The sequence below is a fragment of the Felis catus genome, chromosome B1 (assembly GCF_018350175.1).
Source record: "Felis catus isolate Fca126 chromosome B1, F.catus_Fca126_mat1.0, whole genome shotgun sequence".
In the NCBI taxonomy this organism is placed as follows: domain Eukaryota; kingdom Metazoa; phylum Chordata; class Mammalia; order Carnivora; family Felidae; genus Felis; species Felis catus.
This window is the reverse complement of record NC_058371.1, coordinates 160,442,196-160,465,840: the sequence shown is the minus strand read 5'-3', so window position 1 is coordinate 160,465,840 and position 23,645 is coordinate 160,442,196. Positions and strand designations below refer to the sequence as shown.

At 40.3% G+C, this 23,645-nt stretch overlaps 1 non-coding gene across 1 annotated transcript; it reads right to left on the bottom strand.

Annotated features, from left to right (window-relative positions):
* Nucleotides 1–937: 937 nt before the first annotated feature.
* On the bottom strand, nt 938–1,048 carry LOC111560301. Its single transcript, XR_002742058.1, has one exon. It is a non-coding gene; the product is annotated as a U6 spliceosomal RNA (small nuclear RNA).
* Nucleotides 1,049–23,645: the final 22,597 nt, after the last annotated feature.

Sequence of the window (23,645 nt, the reverse complement as noted above, 5' to 3'; positions counted from 1 at the left end):
GGTAACCAATAAGAGACTCTTAAATACAGAGAACAAACTGAGAGTTGATGGGGGTGGGGGGTTGGGAGTTTGGGGAGGTGGGGAAAATGGGTGATGGGCATTGAGGAGGGCATTTGTTGGGATGAGCACTTGGTGTTGTACGTAAGTGATAAATCACTAGAATCTACTCCCGAAGCCAACACTACACTGAATGTTAACTAACTTGAGAAAAAAAAAAAAAGTTGGGTGTTCAACCAACTGAGTCACCCAGGCACCCCAATGGCAATAATATTTTTAAAGTATTATTTCCATTTTCACTTAAAAATAAATGATAGTTCAGGTAGTTTTAATTAAAAAAAAACTTTAAAAAAGACCATCTCTTAATTTTTAAATTATACAATTTTTGTCATATAAACGTGGTGACATTATTAAGTTCCCTTCAAATAAGCTATTCTATTTCATAGATGATATTTTTCAACAAGCTGAACCATGCTACATAAAAAGGCAGTGGAGTACAAATGTATAAAATGATTTTTTAAGGCAATAATCAGTTTTATCATATCTCCTAACACTGGAATAAAGCCAAATTTGTGCACTGAAGGTAAAGAAATATACTGTACATATAGTATTTTGGGGATGTGTATATGCCAGTTAAAAACTGAATTCCAGCTAAAGACCAAAGCACAAGATATGAATAAAATTTAAAAAATATAACAATGAGTAAAAAGGAGTCTTTCTCTTCTGTTCAAACTGAAATCAAGGATTTTTTCCTCAGCTTTTTTTTCTCAGTGTTTCAATCTTGGTTATTAATAGTAGCATTTGCATTTCACAACTGAATGCTAATTTCCAGAAACACCCTGAGACTTCCAGGGTTTAGCTGTGTACCTGTCAGGCAAGCCCAGGATATTCTGCAGTATCAAGTAACCTGAAAACTCTCAGTTTTTTATTGTGTGATTTTTTTAATATGGAACGTTTCGCAAATTTGTGTGTCACCTTTGCACAGGAGCCACACTAATCTTCTCTGTATCATTCCAATTTCAGTATATGTGTGGCCGAAGTGGGTGCTCCCAGCAGTTTACAACAATGTTTATTTCTCGCTCATGTGCATATCCATCCTGGGTCAGCAATGATCTTTGCCCGTTCTTGGAATCACTGGCAACCTAAACGGACAGAGGCTGCATCCCAACAGAGTCAGAGGAGGGGAGAAGAGCATGGAGAACTACGTACTGATTCTTAAGGCCTCTGCCCAGAAAGGACATACATCACTTCTGCTTACAGGTAATTGACCAAAGCAAATCACATGACCAAGCCTGTATCAACAGGGTAGAGATGAACAATTCTTCCACCTTGAATGTTTATAAATAATACAGTCATCCACAAGCTCTAAAAATACCATGTGCATCATTTCATTTGGTCCTGATGACACCCCCTTGTGATACAAAGTGCAGGAAAGGTGGGAGGTGTGCTGCAAAACATTTCAGCAGAACCAACCCACCAATGTTCACTGCTTCTGCAATTTCTCGTCTTCAACATCAGCCAATCGGATGAGCACAAGGGGTGGGACAAGGCCAGATCAAGGCTCTTTCCAAATTGCTCTGATGCATCCTACTGTCTGCCTTTGGAGTGCTCCCAATTCCTTGTACTCTCTACTATTCCTTGGAATGGAGTGGGTGGGTCAGGCTAGAGGGGCAATGACCAACAGGACAGAGCTGCCAGGGGACATAAGGAGGCACCAGGGTAGTGAAGCCTGGTCATCCAATCTGAAGACACGGAGCCACCAACAGAGTGCAGCTATGTCCCTGGAGACTGATGGATGTATTATACAATGAGAATGCAGGGTGCCTGTTCCAGGTGAAATCTTCAGGATAAATGCTAATAAATAATATGCTGTGATAGGTAATAGGAGTAGTAGACAAGAGCTTCCTAGTTGATAAAACTCAGTCAAGGGCTTTCAAGAGTCATAAGCTCTTTGGTCTCCAAGAGGGGCTCTGGATGACCCAGAGGTTGTTCCTGACCCCGATGTCAACATGCTCACTGCTTCCGTCACAATCATAGGTAGATTCCTCGCTTCTGGTGACTATGGTCACAAGACTTTTCCCTCCTAGAGTGGCTGAAAGGCAGATATTAGCAGCTTGTAGATGGAGTCCCTTTGTTCCTACTGGGCTGCTTCCACCACCCTGGAGCTGCACGTGCTACACTGCATTCCTGTCCATGATGCGGTAGTGAGTCCCAGTCCTGGACTCTTCACCCCTCTACTCTGGGCAGTGTGGTACCATTGTAGTTAAGCACACAGGTGCCACCATCAGACAGAACTGAGCATAAATCTGACTGTATCATTTGCCACAGTCGAATGTCCTTTAAAAACTCTGCTCCTCCATTCTCTTATCTTTAAAGTAGAAATCAGGGTGCCTGGGTGGCTCAGTTGGTTGGGCATCCAACTTTGGCTCAGGTCATGATCTCGTGGTCCATGAGTTTGAGTCCCGCGTTGGGCTCTGTGCTGACAGCTCAGAATCTGGAGCCTGCTTCCAATTCTGTGTCTCCCTCTCTCTCTGCCCCTCCCTCCTTCTCTCTCAAAAATAAACATTAAACATTTTTTTTTAAATAGAAGCGATAGGGGCCCCTGGATGGCTCAGTTGGTTGAGGGTTCAACTTTAGCCCAGGTCATGATCTCATGATTTGTGGGTTTGAGCCCCATATCAAGCTCTGTGCTGACAGTGCAGAAGCCCACTTCAGATCCTTTGTCCCCATCTCTGTCTGTCCCTCCCCCACTCATGCTCTCTTTCTCTATCAACAAACATTTAAAAAGTAAAATAAAATAGAAATGATAATATTATTTATTGCCAAGAATTATTATTGTATGGGTCAAATGGGTTCAGGTATAAAGCATCTATCATATTATCTGACCTATAGAAAGCCTTCAATTATGCTAGCAACTATTATGTTCATCATGATTGTGATTATAATGTGCTACTCAGCTGTACAGGTAACACATACACACACACACACACACACACACACACACACACACACACACCCTGCCATTGAGCCTGGATCCACCAAGCACTGCTGTAAATCCTCTCTTTTTCTTCACCAGGAAAGTGGCTGCTTTCCCTAAGGGCCCAAACCCCTCTCTTTCCTTCTTCTCTCAGAAGCATAAAATAAAACACCTTGAATTCTGCCTCCAACAGTCCTTTCTGTCCAGGAAACTCCTGCAGAAGCACCTCATGGGCCAGCCCCCAACCCCACTCCTTCCATTCTTGTGGACTCTGCTCCCCAGAGCCATGGAACATTCAAGAAGCTGTCCTGGTATGCACTAGGCAAACTAGCATCCAATGGACCACTAAATATGTGGTAATATGAATAAAGTAAAACAAAATTAGCTTACAAATGCTGAGAAAACCGCACCTATTAAATTCAGAGGCTCACAAAATCTGGATCACCTCAACTTCCCAATTCTAAAGTTCCACTGAATCTGCTTCTTCCTCAGAGTTCTGCCTACCACCCATTACTTCTGTTGAGCAAATTGAGAAGAAATTAATTTGTTTTTCATCTTCGGCAAGTTTCACAGTATTAGAGGAAAATAAAAGTATTTTATTGACTTGATAGTGAATCTGAAAGGCTTTCAGATCTATCTTCACGTCAATGAATGCTCTAAGGGTATATACATCATCAAAAATAAAATTAAGGGCTAAAAAAAATGAGTAAAAGGAAAGCAAACTTTAATGCTAAAACAGCCAGTAAATTTATAGCATGGTGTAATGTAGTACACACAGCTCCAGAATGGGGAGAAATCTGTTGTGTTCAAGGAACAGAAAAGACCCCATACAGCTGGAGCACCATGGATGAGGAGGTCACTGGTGTGAGCTGTCAGATTTGATATGGTAAGTTGAGTTATTAGCCCCAATGTCTCCCTCCCTCTCCTTTCTCTCTCTCTCTCTCTCTCTCTCTCTCTCTCTCTCTCACACACACACACACACACACACACACACACACACACACCCATGTTCTTTCCTTTGACACGTCTCTGTAATTCCTTTCAAAGAGGAAGTAGATTTCCTTACTCCTGGACTTTGCCCTGAAATTGTCTTTGGTTCATGGGATATCAGCATGCTCAAGTGCTTGGAGTTGCCCTGTTGAGCCGCCATAGCCTGTTGGTGACTGTGCCAACAGGAGAATGAGAGGTCCCTGGAGCACACTGGCCCCATGTAAATCTGCAGCGTGAAGCAGAACTGCCCTGTCCATGCAGCCTACACCAGCCAGCCCCCAGCCAAGCTGCACTCATGTGAGCAAATACGCTGGGATCGGAGAGCTGCCCTGTCTGACTAGCAGATCCCTGAGGAAAAGGGTTGTTTTAAGCCAGATTTTTTTAGAGTCATTTGTTCCTTAGCATCACTGTGAAATATCTAACCAATACCAATCTTGTAAGGCTTTGTACACCAGGGTAAGCATTAGTTTTATTCCTGGGAGAGGTTTTTATATTTATTTATTTATTTATTTATTTATTTATTTATTTATTTATTTATTTTTAATGTTTATTTTATTTTTTTTTTATTTTATTTTTTTTAAATTTTTTTTTCAACGTTTTTTATTTATTTTGGGACAGAGAGAGACAGAGCATGAACGGGGGAGGGGCAGAGAGAGAGGGAGACACAGAATCGGAAACAGGCTCCAGGCTCCGAGCCATCAGCCCAGAGCCCAACGCGGGGCTCGAACTCACAGACCGCAAGATCGTGACCTGGCTGAAGTCGGACGCTTAACCGACTGCGCCACCCAGGCGCCCCTAATGTTTATTTTTGAGAGACAGAGTGCGAGCAGGAAAGGGGTAAAGAGAGAAGGAGACACAGGATCTGAAGCAGGCTCCAGGCTCTGAGCTGTCAGCACACAGCCTGATGTGGGGCTCGAACTCACAAACCGTGAGATCATGACCTGAGCCAAAGTCGGACGCTTAACCAACTGAGCCACCCAGGCTCCCCTGGGAGAGGTTTTTAAAGAGTTCAACGGCATTATCCGATTTACAATAAATGGATCATAAAATAATTGTAGCCATCCAGGCAAGAGAGGCTTGGACTAAAGTAAGACAACTGAAGGAAAAGAGAAGTGGATGGAATCAAGGAGTTTTGTGGTTTAGAGAAGAGAAACAAAGAGGGAGTCATGGGGCTGGGGAAATGTGAAGAGAAGGAAAGGTTTTGTTTATCTGGTTTTCAAGACATGAGATTACTAGAGCATGTCTGCATGAGCAAGGGAAGGATCCAGGGAAGGGAGGGGCCAACGCTAATGCAGACACAGCCCTCAGTGTGAGCCTCGCCCTGTCCTAAGTGGTTCGCTGAACCCCCTCTTTTAGTCTGCATGACTCTGTGAAGTAGACAACATTAACACCACATTTTACAGATGGGGCAACAGAGGCACAGAGATGGTACATAATTCTTTTAAGGTCATATACCTAGTAGGTGGCATAACCAAGATTCACACCAGGCAATCTGACTCATAGCCTGTGTACTTAGCCACTAAAGCAAACTACTGCATGAGCCCTGACCCCAAGAAGTGAGAGGGGATGGCACCACAGTACAAGAGGTGAGGCTGGTGTTCAATAGGCTGAGAAATGCTGCATCCATGGAAACAGGAGTGAAATGGAAAGAATGGTTACAGATGGAGAGAAGCTGTCTGCTGGGAAGGTGACAATGATGGGGGTGTCCCAATGGGTGGGGAGGACTGGAAGCATGGGAGATGCTGGTCAAGAGATGGATGCTTGGGGCACCTGAGTGGTTCAGTCGGTTAAGCAGCCAGCTCTTGATTTCAGCTCAGGTCATGATCTCACAGTTCATGAGTTCAAGCCCCACATCTGGCTCTGTGCTCACAGCGTGGAGCCTGCTTCAGATCCTCTGTCTACCTCTTTCTGCTTCTCTCTCTCAAAAATAAATAAATGTTTTTAAAAAGTTTTAAAAAGAGAGAGAAATGGATGCTTGAAGTAAAGATATGGACATAGTCCAGTTATGGGCAACAGAAAGGTCAAAGTTAAGACTGCCAAAGTGGAGGCTGAGGTAGAAAGAGCAATCCTGGATCAAAGAAGCCAAGGTGCCGGGAGATGCCAGGGACGTGTGACAGGAAGACAGTGAGGCAGGCTGGCCAGCCGTGAATGGGAAGGTCTTGGGGCAGTAGATAGAGCAACAGAGAGGGGTGGTAAAGTCTGAAGGCATAAAATCCAAAGGAGCTGGGTGTTTGAAGGAAGAAGCAAGAGATATGAACTTGATGCTGGAAAGACACCACAATCTCCAGGGCCTGTGGTACTTGCACCATGAATAATAACAACGATGATGACAGAACATTGATACTAAGCCGCTTCCACTGGAGAAGACTGCAGGGGAGGTGATGTCCATAGCCAGCACCGGGGTTTCAGTTAGGTCAAACAAGTGGTGAGGACATTCAAAGCAGCAGCTGCGGATGTGAGGGGTTTGCTGTGATTGCCCATAAAGTCCAAATGGCACAGGGAAGAGTTTGGGAGGTTGGGGAAGAGGAGGAAATTGGGTCAGATGAGTGGAGGCAGAGAACAGTAGCAGAGGGTACAGATGATGTGGAAGCCTGAAGGAGGTGGCCTTCTGGTGGGTATGTGAGAGGCACGATGGGATTAGTTCCAACAAGCCCTGGGGAGGCCTGGTGTCCACATCATGCCAAACAGTATGGGGCTACAGGGCCACCACGTTCCTCTCCTGCTGACTACAGCGGTGATGGCCTGCATTGGAAGCCAGATTCTGAGGCCTTTCTCATCTGTCCACAGATAGCCAGGGGCTAGCAGTGCAGGCCCAACAGAGTGATAAAAAAATTAGAAAATTAGAAAATTAATTCATCACAGTTCTGCCTCTATTGTATAACAAAGAATAATCATTTATCTGCTTAAATGGACAGCGATTTAAAATATTACTGATTAGAAAGTACTGAACTGGTCTTTCTTGCTATGAATTGTAAAATTGCAAAATCCCAAGCATGCTTTTGAAAGGAACTTATGCTCTTGACTATACTTGAACACTAATGACTTACTGAATCCAGAATTAAAGTACACAAATGATTTTCTTAGAAGGAATAAGCATAAACAAGATACTTATTTGGGGTTCTTTTCTGCTGTGAACATTGATTAGCATTATCAGAACAGAAAGTATTCAGATTTGCTTCTGCTGAGAAATGCATCATGACATTGGCAGGCATTCAGTTGTTGTTTATGACAGATAATCTTGTGGCATATTGTTTTGTTTCTAAATGTAATATCTCGTAATTCCAACGTCCACAAATGAGTGGCTAGTTGATGAGATTATAATACAACTACGTAATATATCATACCATATACCTGTTAAAAAGTGAGGTATATCTATATATGCCAATAAAGTGAGAAATAGAAAGATACAGTACAAAACATACAGAATGATTATATGTGTGCGTACAGAGAGAGACAGAAAGAAAATACACACAGGAAAAAGAGAGTTACATATGATAGGTAATTTTTTTAGGGATTCCTTCTTGAGAGGGGAATGTTTCACGTTTAAGTTTCTTCCATGTTTATCTTTTTTACATGTTCAGTTGTGGAACAGAGGAACGGGGAATAAATAAATAAATCAGGGTCTATCCATCACGGCCATTAGAAAATCTCAAAGGTCAATCAAAAGGGACTCTTGTCCCTTGGATGAATCCTGTTTGTCATTTAAGCTCGTCTGAAAACTCACTATTGCACTGACCAGGGTTCTTCTGTAGCTCCGTACATTTCCTGTCTTTCAGGTAAAACTGCATTTGCAGAAGCGTGTCTGTATCCAAACTAGATTGTCTGCAATCTAGTTTGCAGAATCGGTAACTTAGAGATCTTTGTGGAAATCGATCGGCAGGAATCGGTAATCAAAAAGGATCATTTTTTGAGTGAAGAAAAAGCAGGTTTCTTTCCAGATTAGCAGAGGTGCCTAGAAGAGGAAGACAAGGAGATGAATGAAATGAGATGGAGTCTGACCCTTCATATCCAAGTCTCTGGTTTCAGATTGTGATGAAGAGAAGGCCTAACCATGAACCTGAAGGGGCAGAGAGGAAGTCCTCCCCATCCTGCAACAGACTGAGAGACTGCGGTATAGAATTGGCACTGTGCCCAGAGACATCCCCAGGGCAGCAGCAGGAGCTTGGTGAGGAGACAAGAGAAGAATCTGAGTGGATAAATTTCTGAACACAAGCAGACACCACTTTGGGGATGCCTGAGATAAGGAGAAGCGTTTCAGGAAGGGGATAAAATAGGAGCCAAGATTTCCCATGATTTGGGCAACAGTGCTAACAGGATCTGCACTCAAGCCCCACAGGAGCTCCAGGGTATGTTTCTTATTCCACACTTCTGGTGCCGTAGAAAACTATCGCCTCCAGGACTACATCTGAATTTAGGTCACAATTTCTTTGCTGAAGACTGCCAAAATACTTAGTTTCTCTTTTTCAACTCAAATTACTCTGTGCTCCGATCATAAAAATTCATGGAATCTTCCATTTGCCTTTGAGTTCTGATCTAATTTTTTAGGACACATCTCCACTTGACATTGTGATGAAAACTGCCCTCTTTGAACATTTAATCAAACACTAATCACATAAGCATTCACTATTCAAAGAACAGCCCCAGGAACTCAGAATCCTTGAAAATGCACTTAATTTTAAGTTAAGTCACTGAATATTCCCAAATAAGAATAGCAGGATTAAAAAGAAAATGTAGAGACTCAATGGCATTTGCCATATGCCTCCATTCAGGCACTAGGCTGTACTTTCAGCAAAGCTGTCTTCAATTTAAGAATGTGCCATAGGCTCTATTGGAAAGAACATAAATAATGGAAACTGGAGCCTGGAAAATGGCAAGCTGGCTCATCCTCTCAGAGCATCATCCGTTAGATCCAACTGAAAAAGCTAGAAGCTATAAAAAATGTATGCAGGACTTCTTTTTAAGCATTAACACACCACTACTTTAAATGTTGGTTCTGACTGAGAAATTCCTCTCTGCAGGTGCTTTTTACCCCTATAACCTCAGCAAGCTGCCAGGGCCTCAGGAGACTAAACAAATTGCTAACTTAAAAATTCATTATAGTATCTGTTCCCTTTCCAAGACATAAAATGTACTCTATAATTTGCTCTTCTGAATCTCCCGAGACCTTGATCTTCAAGGCCCTGTGTGCTTGTATGACGCCATTTCTTGTCCATTATTAATATACTGGATAGGCTTTTTAAAAACACATCACACCCAAAAGTCCTAAAATGGGAAGTGAAAATGTCACTAGCCAGCACATTAATTTCCCTGAAGTAAGCAATAGTAAAAATGATGACAAAGTTGATAACAACACAACTAGGTTGCTGGCAAGGAAGTGTGAACAGTTCAAGTCCATAGTTTACATTTTCCAACACACAGTGGCAAATGAATGATGAAGTCCAGGGGCATGGAGTCACTGTTAGAGGTCTATGAACAAAAGAATTTCAATTCTGTGCAGCTATGAAAAATAATATAAGATTATTGGGGATATGATATAAAAGTAGAAAGTTTAAATAGGCATTATTTTAAAAATATATCTGAGCAAAGGCTGAGGCTTAGTACAGATAAAGCAGGTAGCTGCTTACCTTATCACATTTCAAAGACTCTCATAAAAAGGGCACATAAGCCCAAAATGGTTACAACTCAAAAAGGCCAAGTTTAGATGCTTCTAGAATGGACCCATGTGAAAAGGCAGGATACTAGAATCCAGAACTGGAGAAACAGACCCTGTCACAGAGCACAGTGAGATCCCTGAGAAGCCAAAGAAAGAGTGAAAAATAGGTGCTCTGGATATTATTCCAAACTAACCTGTTGGAGTCTAGGTCATGATTAATAGCTAGATTTTCTTTCTCTGAAAGCTTGGGTCTGAATTCAGTTCAAAGCACATCCCCAAAATTCAGTCAACAGACAAATATAACAGACATGGATTAAATGGATGAAGAAACAGAAAGGCCTAACTGAAGAAAAACCCACATATTATTTAACGATAATGTTTCTTTTTTTGAAATAGAGCACTTTTTGGAATGCAATAATAGATAGACAGAGGCAAAGAGAACAATTTGATTAGACGGGGATACAGGAAAAGTCCTAGGACACTAAGAGTTTGGCCAGTCATCATAATCTATTACGGATGAGATCAGAGATAAGCAAAATCACTTTAAAGAGACAGAATAGCTAAGAGCATGATCTGACTGTAACTCAATCTTGATGATACTGGCATATATGATGAAAGAGTATATCACTCAGAACACAGAATCTGTGGGATACTACTGGTTTATTCTGGAGATGGTCTCTGCTACAGCACTCGGATTTATACCAGGCATCTCCTTGGCCTCAAGGATCCCTTGAGACGATTTACATAATATTACTTCAATTTTGTCTTCACTTAGCATCCTTTTGACTGTGAATTCAGCCTTTCAGGCACCCTGATACAGGAAGGATTCATGAAATGATAAAAATGAATATTTTAGTGAATGAAAAGTGATATTGCCCATCAAAATTAATAAATTAGGGGTGCCTGAGTGGTTCAGTCAGTTAAGCGTCCAACTTCGGCTCAGGTCATGATCTCACGGTTTGTGAGTTTGAGCCCCGCGTCAGGCTCTGTGCTGACAGCTCAGAGCCTGGAGCCTGCTTCGGATTCTGTGTCTCCCTCTCTCTCTGCCTCTCTCCAGCTTGCTCTCTCTCTCTCTCTCTCTCTCTCTCTCCCTGTCTCAAAAATAAATAAATATTAAATATATATATATATATATATATATATATAATTTAAAAAATAAATAAGTCGACACTCAGATATATACCATTCTTCTGTAAGTTAACATCAGTCTGTCCTCTCTTCTCGTCTCAGGAGACAGCTCATGAAGCACTGACATGTAAATTTCTAGAACTGCAAATCAAACATCAGACCTGGACAACAGGAATTTTACCCCACTTTGTGGGAGAAGTTGGCAGCCAGTTGGTTAGCCCCTCATTAAGTGGTTCTACCCCAACATGTAAAAATAAACATGAGAATACATGATCCACTTAATATCCTGTGAATTTAGCACTAGTGATTATGTGCTTCAGAAATTAACTATATAAATCAATAACCAATATTAAACCCATTAGTTTGTATAAGAGTAGACACCATATCTATTGTCTGTTGTGGGTCCTAATGCACTGCCTGACATATATTAGGAACTCAAGAGATTTTTTTTTAATAAATAAAATTTAAGAAAGGAAGGGAAATAAAGGGAGCAAGGGAAGAATTCAGGTTCTTTCCAGTTTAAGCTACTAAGTGAGATGTGATGACTTTTCATATGACTGTTGTGCCAAGTGGTTTCCATCTTTTTGAGAAGCTATTCATAAAAATTTTTGGAGGCAGAGAGAACTGTGACTATATGGCAGTCATGCAACTAGTCTGTTTACTATAATATGAGGCTGTGAAGATTCAAGTTGTTCCTGCCCTGTTGGGGGAGGTCATTAAGAGGACATGACCCACGAGCTGGACTGCAGCAATCAGAGGCTCCTCACCTGTCCCCTGTCCTCAGAATGTGCATCCTGCTTGCCTTTCCCGCTTCCAGAAGCTGCCCCAATGGTACAGCCTTGAGACAATGATGTGGTGTTGAGCTTATGTGACTGAACCCAGTGAAGGCCTTTATGTAAATTCTTAACACTTGGCAAGCAGGTATGGAGATCTCATCTGGTGGCTGCCCAAGACAAGCCTCGTATGTAAGTTCCTTTGCCAACTGACAATCTGGAGTGGCCTTTTTCTTCAGTCTCCTTGCCCTCGTGTATGGTGGCTAGTTTCCGATTACACCCAAGAATCTCCCAAGAAGCTTGCAAACCAACATGTTTAATATATGAGATTATTTAAAAATAATTTCCTATTTATATTTACTATCCAGTTTGAAGAAAAGAGACATCTGAAGGTCTCTGAATGAAAAGAGAGAACAACAACCCATGAAAAGGTGGATGAACAACTACCTTTATATTGTCTTTGTGTTATCGGAGGGAACAGAGCATGATAAACCACAACAGATAATCCAGGATGTTCATGCCTTCATCAGGGAAACTGGGCAGGACATTTGCACACACTGTATGCTACTTTGTCATCTTATATTACACTGTGTTGGCATGTTATGAACTCCCTAACATCAAAGCTATTTCTGTGCTTTTAAAATGTCAGAGTTTAAGGTCCAAGCAAATACCTAAGCCCTTAAGGGAAAAAAACTAAGACTTTAAAAATCTAGTGAGGACATTATGCTAAGTGAAATAAACTAGATACAAAAGGACAACTACTGTATGATTCCATTTATATGAGGTACCTAGAACAATCAAATTCATTGAGAGAAAGTAGGATAGAGGGGGCCAGGACCAGGGGAGGGAAGAGGGAATGGGGAGTTAGTATTTAATGGGTACAGAGTTTCATCTGGGGATGATGAAAAAGTTCTGGAGATGGATAGTGGTGATGTTTGCACAACAATATGAATATACTTAATGCTACTCAACTGTATACTTAAAAATGGTTACAGTGGTAAATTTTATGTTATACAATAAAAAAAAATTCAGTGAGAAATTAATTACTCACTAGACTCTGAAGTCACAACTTGAATGGAGAGAAGCTAACAACCCAGACACATCAATCTCCTCTTCCCATTCACATGGCTGGTATATTGAAATGTTCTGAAGATCAATCTTCCATTGAGACCCTTGAGAAGGCTAGTTAGAATGACCCTTGCCACCCTAGCAGTTAATGATTCCAAGAACTCAAGCATCTACTACTAATAGCCATCATTATCATTTACTGAAGGCCTATCATGTGCCAGCACTGATGCCATTTCTTTAGAAGGTAATTCAAAGATCTTTGTGTTCTGGCCACAGCTTACCTCTCAGCCCTACACCTCTTGGGTTCCATCAATCTATACAGAATTATCTGCATTTCCCCAGGATGTATCACATTCTTCCGCCCCTGCAGCTCTTCACACGTACAGACACAGACACACAAACAAACACACACATGCCCTTTTTCTTGTTCTACGTGTGGTTCCCTCCTCTCTACATGTAGCCAACTTTGGATCATGCCCTAGGCTTAAGCCTCAAGATCCCAGCTCGCTCCAATAACCCCTCTGATCACAGCCAAAACTAAAGTCTATCAAACCTGGCTTCACATTAAAATCACCTGGGGGACTTAAACATTACTGGTCCTCAAGTTTTACCCCTAGAAATTCTGATTTTAACTAGTCTATGATGTGACCAGGATATTGGTAGTTTAAAAAAAAAAACCAAAACTCTCCAGGGGATCCTAGTGAACAGTCAAGGCAGAGAACTGCTGACCTAAACTGAATTATTTATTTTTCCCCTTCCACACCCGAGGCCCCTCAAGCTTCTCACTGTCTTAGCCTGCATCTTAATTTGTTGTAATAAGTTGTTAGCTTGGCCCTCCCTTTTGAACACAAGCTCCTTGAGGGAAAGTTCAAGTTCACCACTGTATCCATATAACCTAGAACAGTGCCTGGCACATGTAAGCGTTCAATAATCACTTTGAGTTGCTTTCTGAAATTGACTTTGCACCCACTCCACATGATAATTTGAAAATGAGCCCACTGAGGCTTAGAGAGGCTTAGTCACTTACCCAAAGTCCACAGCAAGTGAATGGCAGACCCAGATCAGAACTTTGCTCTTTCTGACTGCAAAACTCTATTTACTACACTACAGTGCCTTCAAACTTCTTGAATAAGTTGCTCATATTAAATGAGTTGTTCCTGCTGAACAAGTAAGAAATAAAGGCAAAACTTGTTGGGGCACCTGGGTGGCTCAGTCAATTGAGCGTCTTGACTTTGGCTCAGGTCATGATCTCACAGTTTGTGGGTGTGAGCCCCGCATCCAGCTCTGTGCTGACAGCTCAGTGCCTGGAGCCTGCTTCGGATTCTGTGTCTCCCTCTCTCTCTGCCCCTCCCCTGCTCATGCTCTGTCTCTCTCTTTCTCCTTCAAAAATAAATAAAAACAAAAAAAAAGGGGCAAAACTGGAAACTCTAAGTATACTGTGAATAACTGCATAAAATACATCCAACAATCGCTCAGTTTGCTAAACTTGTTGGAGACAAGTTGGATGAACAATCAGCAGTGTGCTGCTGGAGAGGCTTAATCACATTTCTCAGAGGAACATCTATTTTTCACTGATTAGAACCCTTTTTTTCTAGGACTCCGATCCAATCAAACCTGAAATGGTTTTAACGTACCTAGTTTCCCAGCAAACAACAAACAAAACAAACCCAGTGAAAGAAAACTGAAGTTGTAATGTCCACTGCAACTTTCTCAGGCAACCACACCAGGAACTGCCGCTCCATCTGAGGGCCAGCCTGTAATGCATATGCTCAAAATGCAAAATGAGGACTTCAAGTTTCCCGTGGTTGCTCATTCTCTGTCACAGTATCTGTTTTCTCCAAAAGGCAAACACTGCTGGGACCACTCCACTGCCTGGCCAGACCAGAGCACCCATCATGGGACCAGATGCAACCGTGGAATAACAACCAGCACTTGTTGGCTTGTGAGGCTTGATGCTGTCCTGAGATGAACCTCCACTGCTCAGGTTTCCCTTACCGCTTAGGAGAGGAGCTTGGCTGCCAAGCGCCAGGTGGCATAGGAGTGCCAACTGCTTACTTCTCAGTACCCAGCGCCACTTTTTATTATGGAAAATGTGAAGGATGTACAATAGCAATAAACACTTCTACCCACGATTCAACCAGATGGTAAGCACCGAGTGCACAAGTCTGTGATGAAGATGGTGAGCCGGGCCCCAAGGCTGGGTTTGTACAAATGTTCTCATGGCATATTACACGATGGGACACTCTACAGTAAATCTCAGCACAAATGACTAAAGTGCCCTTTTTTATGATCCTGGAAGTCAGGACGCCTGCCAACCATGCCAGTACAATCTTTTGGAACTTTATAGGAGGCCTCTGCCTTTCCTTGCTTCGCTCTGTGGGAATAACAGCAGATTAGAAATCATGGCAGTTAGGAGCGGAAGTTGTAGAGTCAGGTACTCTGGGTGTGAGAGCCAGTTCAACTGCATATTAGTCTTGGCACCTGAAATATCTTGTTTAACATCTTCTGGGTTTGTTTCTTCCATCTATGAAGGGGGAATAAAATAGTAACTAATGGATATTGTGATAATCAAATGAAATACTGCAAGGAAAATACTTAGTACAAATCCAGTTTTTTAAAAAAAAAAAAAGGTGTTCGGTAGGGACATCTGGGTGGCTCAGTCAATTGAGCTCCTGACTCTTGGTTTCATCTTAGGTCATGATCTCTTGGGGTTCATGAGTTCAAGACCTGCATTGGGCTCCACGCTAATGGTGCAGAGCCTGCTTGAGATTCTCTCTCTCTTTCTGCCCCTCCTCCCCCTCTCTCAAAATAAATAAATAAACTTTTTAAAAAAGAGGTGTTCATTAAATGGTAGAGTTTGATATTATGAGCGATAATGGTGTTGGTTCCTCTAATTCTATCTTGCTTGGTCTTGGCTCAATGGATGGCCTCTTCGGCAGCCAGCTCCCTGGAGTCCCCTAGTGCTTCATGGTCACAGCCACCTCCTCTACATTCCTGCTGCAATATTCTAGGAGTCTATGAGTGGCCAAGTGAGTTGTATAATCAAAGAAGCTCTGAAGTCAGAAGACTGTGAAGTCACTTTGCCGGAAGTGGCATGTGAAGGCCTGGTGCACGAATTGGCTCTCTAAATTTAACTCATTTATTTGTATCTTACCCCAATCCCAAATACTGATGGGATTTTTATTTATTTATTTTTACTTTTGGCTTACGGATTTATTTTATAGTATTTTATACAAAAATTTCTCACAATATAAAATATTACATATATTCTATTCAGCCAGCGATCTTCAAGTTTGAGTGTGCCTAAGTATTTCCTGGAATGCTTATTATACAGTAGATTTCTGAATCCCAAACCCAGAAATTCTGAGTTTGTATATCCTCGTATCTGTACTCTGAGGAAAGGCTGTATTAGTACTTGATGGGATTTTTTTTATTACTTTATTTTATTTTTTTTTAGAGGGAGAGAGAATGTGCACAAGCTGGGGAGAGGGGCAGAGGGAGAAAGAGAGAGAATCTTAAGCAGATTCCATGCTCAGTGCAGAGCCCAATGGAGGGCTCGATCCCACAACCCTGGGATGGTAACTTGAGCTGAAATCAAGAGTCAGATGCTCAATCAACTGAGCCACCCAGGTGCTTCTGGTAAAAAAAAAAAAGTTTTTTAAGCACATATAATCAATGGAGAAAAATAAACAGCTGAGGAAGTCAAAGGGAAGAGAGAATATAGATAGGGAAATAGCAGGCCAGCCATATAATTTCACCTAATCAAGTCCCAGACAACCGTGGGATACATATAGGCAAATCTGGCTATAAATATCCTGTTACCAAAACAAAGAAGAAAAATATGATCAATTGCAAAATTCATATATGCCAAAATATGTCTTTTATGCCAGCCACTGTGCTAAGCATTTGATATGTATTAACCCACTTAATGGTCATAGCACTTCTATAATTTGGTGTTTTGTTGTTGCCATTTACACAGATGGAAAACTGAGGCTCTGAAAGGTTAAAATAAATGGCATTAGAGACACTGGAATCCTAGTTGTTTGGGTTCATTGCCTGGGGTCTTAAGGAATAAGCTATGTTGTTTTGAGAGACAACATAAAACAAATAATAAGTTTAGAGGAAGCATTTCCTAACACGAAGATCTGAGCCTTCAAAAAGACCAAATAGTCTTTGACAAAGTAATTGGTCTCCAGATTTGAGGATGTCCCAGATCAAAACAAAAAAAAATTGTTTTTCATTTTAAGGGTGAAGGAATACGATGTACAGCTGACAACTTTTTTGTTTGTGTGTGCCAAGTAAGAACATTAAAACAAGTACCAAGGATAGTGGACATCATTTCATGAATACATGACACTTAAGCACCAAAAAAAAAAAAAAAAAAAAAAAGCATAATCTAAAACATAAAGGACCTTATTTTTTGTTTGTTTGTTTGTTTTAAAGTTTATTTATTTTGAGAGACAGAGAGACAGAATCAGCACTGACAGCACGGAGCCCAACAAGGGCTCGATCTCACAAACCATGAGATCATGACCTGAGCTGAAATTAAGAGTTGGATGCCTAAACTACAGAGCCAACCAGGTACCCCTAAAGGATCTTGTTTTTAAATTCTGAATAAATTCAGTTTTGTGAAAAAAAATGTACACCATCTATATCTTTCTCATTTGCCTCTGGCAAGAACAGTCACAGAATATCAGTGGTGCATGAACTGGCATTCAAGATTCCTTGACAACATCTCTGTGGAGTCTCTGTGACCCTATCACAGTGTGAGCCCAAAAGCAGAACTGAGACTCCATCCTTCTCCTGGCTAGGTCTCAGGAAGGTTTCAAAATTAAGTCTCTTAAGGACCAGAAGATTTGATCAGGTCAGAAAACGCAGAAGGTCAATGGAAAGTGACCAGAGTGGGAGCCCTCAATTTATGATTTTCATGCAAGATGCACACAGCCCTCACAAATAGGAACACATCACTGCACTCCCCAAAATACACCATGGTGACACTTACTATAAGGCTATAATTCCAGTCCTGAATGAAACCAATGACTATGACTTTTAAAAGAACATGATATGTTTGAAGAAAATAGAAGATTAACACCAGAACATTATTCGATTTTCCCAGTGCTAACACATTTGGCAGTATTTTTCTATTTTGGTAAAGAATTTGAGTTGCTTATAAATTTATGCTGGGCCCCATTGGATGCTTTCAGAGAGAGACTGAAGCAAAGCAGCCCCACTCTTTCAGAGAGTTGTATTTACAATACCTACTGTTCCTATATTTCCATTAGAATGCAATTATCCTTCTTGGGAAAAAATAAAGGTCACTGGGTTAATGGAGCTCACCTCTCTTTTTTAGTCCATAAATAATAAATAAAATATAATATTTAAAAAGAAAACCACATCCTGCACACCACTGTATTTCTGATGCTCTTTTTCATAGGACATTTGAGTATATGGCACTTACAATGGCCATAATCGTTGCTGTCCATCAAGTTCCCACAGCACCGGTTCAGTAAAGAAGTACACAGCATGCATCTATTAAGTTGATATTCATCAATACTAAAACGTTGAAGAAATTTCCCATGACACTTTCAAATCAGATTACAGTACATTCCACTCTGAATTTGAGCAGCATATCACAGAATGATTTATCCTAGCAAATACACAGAAAATCTCATGAGCTTTATCCGATAAGCATTGACAAATGTATCCATTTTAAAAATTCTAAATAAATACAGATTGGAGCACATTCCTCTGCTTCCAGAATGGCTTACCAACAGGACTTGTGAGTGGGCAGTAGGCAGTGCTCATGACCATGCTAATAAGAATAAGTATCTCTAGGCAAGATTCTGCTGCCACTAGTTTGCCTAATGAAAAAACAAAGACTTTCTGCCAGCTGAATAGCTGAATAGGGCTCTCAGCCCAAAAGAGCCTAATCAATGCTTTCACTTCAGGCTTCCCAAGGGATCGACTAAGCAATCGCTCCAGTACCTGGCACATCAAGATTTATAAGGCAGAGTAGGAACACATGGCCTAAATAGCTTTGGAAAGCCATTTGTTTTGAGAAAAAAACAAAAACCTTAGAGCCACAAATGTTAGATCACCATCACCCCGTAACTAAGGCTATGTGACTCCTCAGATTAACCTAAGAAATGTTTTAAGTAACAAGGAAATTATAATAGACACCTGAGCTTGCTATAAGCCCTGTTAAACACTTGTAAATCACATTCCCCCAAAATAATGAAAATGAAAAACTCTGCTTTCCACCTGACACTGGCTTGTGTGACAAAATATACCTCAGTTGCCAACCAGCAGTACACAGAGCTCCCACCTCATCAAGAATTTCAGGAGCATCACAGAACACCCCTGAGAATAGGCACTTTAACTTCAAATTATAAACATAACAATGAAGCAGCCAACTGTTTTCCTAAGCAATACAGCATTTAAAGTCACAGTTTTTTAAAGTTGATTTGAAGGGTATGTATCTGTCAACAGCACGTAATTATTTTTAATTATAATTAGCAGCAACGAAAGTAAAGACTACCATGTAGTGGGTGTTGTTCTGCCAGGCGCGGGTCTGATAGTTTTATAAGGGTTTTCTAATTTAATCCTTGAAAAATCCCTATGGTCTGTGAGTGGGTGACAGGTTGCACAGCACCCCAAAATACGCCACTTTGGCATAAGGATTATTTCGAGCTAGGGACACTTAAAAAACAGCAGGTGCAAGAAGGGCATTCTAATGTCCTACTTTTCTTCCTGAAAATACGTGATTAAAAACTCTCATGTGAAGGATGCCTAGAAGACTCAGTCGGTTAAGCGTCTGACTCTTGATACTGGTTCAGGTCATGATCTCACGATTCATGGGTTCAAGCCCCACATCGGGCTCTGTGCTGACAGCACAGAGCCTACTTATGATTCTGTCTCTCTCTCGGTTTCTCAAAATAAATAAAATAAATATTAAAAAAAAAAAAAACCCTGCCATGTGAAAGATGCCCTCCCTGTACCAGGAAAAAAGAACCATGCTTCAACAGGGAGTCAAAGCTGAGAGATACTGTACAAACAGAACTTGTTAAAATACTTCTTATCTTCCTTTAGCCTCCCCATATATTCTAGTGACTTTCCCACAATTAACCTCTGTTCCACCTCATATAAAAGTACTTTCTACAATTTTGCTATTTCTTTGGGTCTTCATGTCACGGTGAGCGCTCCTACATCACATAAAACTTACATAAATGTGTATGCTTTTCTCTGAGTAATCTGCTATATATATCAGTTACATTTTCTACCCCAGATGAAAAATCCTAGAAGGGTAGAGGGAAAATGTTGCCTCTCCTGCATCTATGATGGTTTGTTATCTAATTAACACTAATGATCCATCAGGACAGTGTTAAGATCTAACATTTAAATAGAGACACTTAATTTTCCTTAGTATTCATTCTCAATGTAAATATTTGGGACTTTGAAATTTATGTACGCTTCCCAAAAAGATTTTTTTTAAATATTAATCATTTTTATGAGTATCATCAAATACTTCTTTACTCAGCACCAGAAATTATACATCTGTTTTACATAAAATCAAAGTAGGCTGATTGCCATTAGTTAAAAGGCAGATTTCCTGAAAACTAAAACAAATGCACCTCTTTTAGAATTATTTTAGTTCTGACATTATTCTTACAATGAAATTCTAGGAACCTGTAGATTTATAAGTATGCATCATTTCAACCAAATGATTAAAAAATATAAATCTTAAAAAATATAAATCTTAAATCTTATACAATTGATAAATAAGGATTGGCCTGGACTTTCCATTCAGAAAATCTATCAACTCCAGTAGGATTAATTTATACCAACTCTGGTATAAAACCAGAACTCCAGGTCAAACAAGTCTTTAGTCCGGACTATTTCAAGTGCTTAAACAGCTGCATGATCTGTAACCATGCATAGGGCTGTGTCCTAGCTCCCTTCAACAACTTACCACTAAGAAAAAAGGATGCTTTGTTCTCAAGACAAAGGCTCCACTCGGAGTGGAGATGCTGACCTAGATCCATGATGCTCAATGAGGAGGGATGGTGTTAGTGTAACTATGTACAAAATTATAGCACTGTTTTATGACTATGGTATTGAAAAAGATGTAGCAATAGAAGTCAAGGTGAGGTTATCTTAGAGAAGGGAGGGTGGTATGACTTTAAATTTAAAATCTCTCTTTGCTTGAGCCGGGACATCCGTCTTCCCCTGTCCTTGGACTTTGGCACTCCTAATTCTCAGGCCTTTGGACTTGGACAGGGCCTTACACCGTCAGGCCCTCAATTCTTGGGCCTTTGGATTCCAACTGGCACTTATACCATTGGTTCCCTTGGTTCTTAGGCCTTTAGACTTGGACTGAATTACACCACTGGCTTTCCTGGTTCTCCAGCTGGAAAGCAGCAGATTCAGAGTGTGGGACTTCTTGATCTCCATAATAGTGTAAGTCAATTCTCATCTCTTTCTCTCTCCATATATATATATTTATATATATATATATGGACTATATGTATATATATATATATATATACACTCTCTCTTTATATATACTCCATATATATATATATATATATATACACACACTCCATATATATATACACACTCCATATATATATATATATATATATACACTCCATATACATATATACACTCCATATACATATATACACTCCATATATATATATATATATATACACTCCATATAATATATATACTCCATATATATACTCCATATATATATATACACTCCATATATATATATATAGACTCCATATATATATATATATATATATATATATACTCCATATACATATATCTACTCCATATATATATACTCCATATATATATATATCCCATTGGTTCCGTTTCTCTGGAGAATCGTAATGAATACAGACTTTTTGAGAAACACCAGTCCAGATGATTTAAGTTTCTTCCCTTTAGTTGATAAAACCAACGACTCTATTTGATCCACACATAGTTGAGGCAGCATGGTGAACAGAGCACTAAATTCAGGTTTCTTTTTTTTAAAATTTTTTTTTCAACGTTTATTTATTTTTGGGACAGAGAGAGACAGAGCATGAACGGGGCAGGGGCAGAGAGAGAGGGAGACACAGAATCGGAAACAGGCTCCAGGCTCTGAGCCATCAGCCCAGAGCCCGACGCGGGGCTCGAACTCCCGGACCGCGAGATCATGACCTAGCTGAAGTCGGACGCCCAACCGACTGCGCCACCCAGGCGCCCCTAAATTCAGGTTTCTACTCCCACTTTGGCTACTAACCATCTGTATCAACATAAGCAATCCATTAGCTGACCTCCAAGGCTCCATCACTAACAGTTACTGCTCCTGGGGAAGATCTTGGAGTCCACAGTGAGTCATAGGTTCCAAGAGTGCCTCCAAAACACCTCCAGCATGAGAATCTTCAGCCAGTCACAGGTTGGTTAGCTCCTTGACCAATGCTCAGTCTATCAAGAAATTTTCGACCCAACAATGATGATTCATAACTAATTCATCAGTGGGAATGCCATGCAAAAATAAGGATTGATTTTTATTGAAAATTGTTAGAAATACATCTATTCTTTTTCCTTTGCCCTTCTCATTGAATTTCTTACAAGTAAAATATATTGAATCCATCTGTTAATTGGTATGCCCATGGCTGGTGCCCTGGTCCAAGATCTGCTCATTGATCTCCCAACTGTTCTCCAAATCCATGTTGTCCTTTCTCTGCTAGTACAGCCCCCACATCATTACACCAGTCACCTATCTAAATGTTAATCTGATCCATCTCCTTCCTACTTAAAGACTATCAAAGAGCTCGAAGTCCAGATTCTTCAGCACTGTTTCCAATATCATATCTGACCTCAAATTACATTCCCAAAATCAACTCTAACAACTGTTCTCACCTCCCAAGACCTTTATTCTTAGGGACTTTTGGATTCAAGAATCTCCAAATCCAACCTGTCCTCAACTAAATAAAGTTATGAAATAAATTTTATTACTACACACAAGCTGCTCTCTTGCCCTAAATCCTATCCCTTTTGCATAAAATTTTTTTGCAAGGATAGAATTTCTTTAAAGAATCAAAAGGAGCTCCGTTAATCAGTAACTATTTTGGGTACACTTTATTTTTTTAATGCCACTCAGCCTTCAAATTTATATGGTTTGTAACTCATTTAACTGGTTAATCATTCATATAACAATCATTTATGAATCTTGTGTGTCCTATATTTGATGAAATATATATTAGGCTATCTGTTGGCTCTACCCTAGCGAATAATGTGTTTTTTCTAAGCATTTCAATTACTCAAATATTTCATACTTGAGGTCAATACTACAGCATGCTATGTAAATTATTTTAATGTAATGACACAAATAATTAAAATTTTTTTTCATAAAAAATCATGGTGGGAGACCAAGAAATTGAGGCAATATTTACCCCTTTGATGTCACCTTCTTTCAAACTGACTTAAAATTTCAGAGTTGGTATTTTTGTTCCTGCTCATATTACTTGATGTGACCTTTAAATGTCCAGCAAGAATCAAATAGGATTCCTTTGATATATGTCTATCTTATAACCATACTTTCAGTTTCAAATCTGTAAAGAAAAAATATTAAAAAAACATTTCTTCTGCAAAATGGCAAGTTTGGAGTCCCTGGTGGCAAACAAAATCCTTTTATCTTCATCTGTAAAGAATTTTACTTTTTGTTAAGAAGCAATTATCATCCTCTTCTGGTATAGACCTTGAAGGCAGGGATCCCAGCCAACTTGTCCGCTACTGTAGCATCAGTGCCTAGAATGGCGCTTGGCTCAGAAAGTAGGCACTCAATGAAAACATATCGAGTGGATTTATGAATAGGCAAAAGGAGGTGTTGCACAACCACAAAACAGAAGGTCTCCATATAAATGAATTCCTTAAAGTGTGCTATTTCACCAAATATAGGCATTTTTCAATCCACTACTGCTAAATTCATGATGTAAGGAAAGAGTTTTGGCTTTCTGAAAGACATACATTTGGTGTTGATTTGCATTCCTTTCATCAAGACCTT